A 1,388-nucleotide genomic window follows, 5' to 3' on the forward strand; every position below is an offset into this window, starting at 1 on the left:
GAGGCGTTCGCGGCTCAGGCAGGCGAGGCAGTGTCCCCGCTCGTGTTTGAGGCCCGTAATCGTCATTCCAGGTCTGGCAGAGGGATGCGTGGGGCGCTTTGGGTCCAAGGGACTCTCTTCTGGAAGGAGAGCTGACCCGGCCGTCCTGAAGGAGGAGGAACCAGCCAGGCCGAGCAGGACCGGGCCGCCCCGAACGAGAGCGTGGGGGGGACGTCATGAGAGGCAGTGAATGGAAGCTTTTCCCTGTCTTCTGTGCGCGGTCTCCCTCTCTCTCTCTCCCTCTTTCTCTCATTTTGCTGTTTTTCTTTGCTATTTCGTGCCAGTGTGAGTGGAGAAATACTAAAAATCCAAATTATTCGCTTGAGTTTTACCATTCACATTTACATTGTGAAACGTCAGTTTCAAATGCAAATATAAGATCTTTTAAGTGCTTCGTGGAAGTCGCCAGAATGACCCGGTTCCTCCGTCACAGCTCCTTCGTGCACGTGGAGTCTGTTCTTAGCAGAACGGCGAGAGGCCGCACGGAGCCAGCTCGGCTGTTTTGTCTTACTTCTCGATAAGCGCACGCGTTGGCAACGCTACCTTCCGCCCGCGGAGTGAGGGGAAGGCTAAAAAGACAGGCTGTTAGTTGTTGGCTGATCCCAGGAAGTAACACAGCAGTAATACAGGGCTCTTCATTCGGTTTTTCACGTTTCTGAAAGCGCCACTCTCTTCTACGTTCAGATAAGTTGTGGCTCTGGGAGAAAGTGTGGCCTCTGGGGCCGTGGGTCCCCTTTGCTCCGCTGCGAGGGCAACACGCTCCCCTGAGTCTGGCTGAACTCCCCCTCCCCCCGCCGCGTGCAGTGGGTCCCCCCCAGAACCCTGTGTCCGTCAGGCCTCGCCAACGCTGTATGCAGACAGGTGACGAGGCAGGCAGACACACGTTTGTCGCGTGCTCCTGTGCACACTCATGCACTCCACGGTCCTGTCAGACCTCGCTTCTAGAACACCGGGTCATGGGTCACATCATTGAGAGTGTCAGGATGGGGCCGGCAGAGCGTTAACCCCCGGGCAGCCCCTTCCTAGTGAGGACCCTCAGTGATGGCACAGAGGTCNGTGCGACCCGGTGGTGTGGCCGTGCCTTCCTGTGGGGTGCGAAGTGCGAGCGCCGCAGGCTGGCCCCTGACGCAGATGGATTCCCGTCAGTCTGGTGAGGCCTGTGGAGCTGGGAAGAGGCACAGGGGGCGGATGTCCAGTGCGCGGTTGGATGTGCTCAGAAACGAGCCCCGGGCCGGGTCCCCGGGCGGAGCTGAGGTTTGCCCGGGGGCCGCAGGACGTGCAGGGAGGGGCTCAGAGTGCCACACTGAGGATAAGGCAGGCAGGGGGAGGCCAGCCCGGGAGCCGGGGGT

General features: G+C 59.8%; 1 protein-coding gene across 2 annotated transcripts in view; it reads left to right on the forward strand.

Annotated features, from left to right (window-relative positions):
• OLFML2B (olfactomedin like 2B) overlaps positions 1–1,388 on the forward strand; it is a 34,929-nt gene that overhangs the window by 28,670 nt on the left and 4,871 nt on the right. The window lies entirely within an intron of this gene.

Source organism: Crocuta crocuta, unplaced genomic scaffold (assembly GCF_008692635.1).
Source record: "Crocuta crocuta isolate KB4526 unplaced genomic scaffold, BGI_CrCroc_1.0 scaffold133, whole genome shotgun sequence".
Classification (NCBI taxonomy): Eukaryota; Metazoa; Chordata; class Mammalia; order Carnivora; family Hyaenidae; genus Crocuta; species Crocuta crocuta.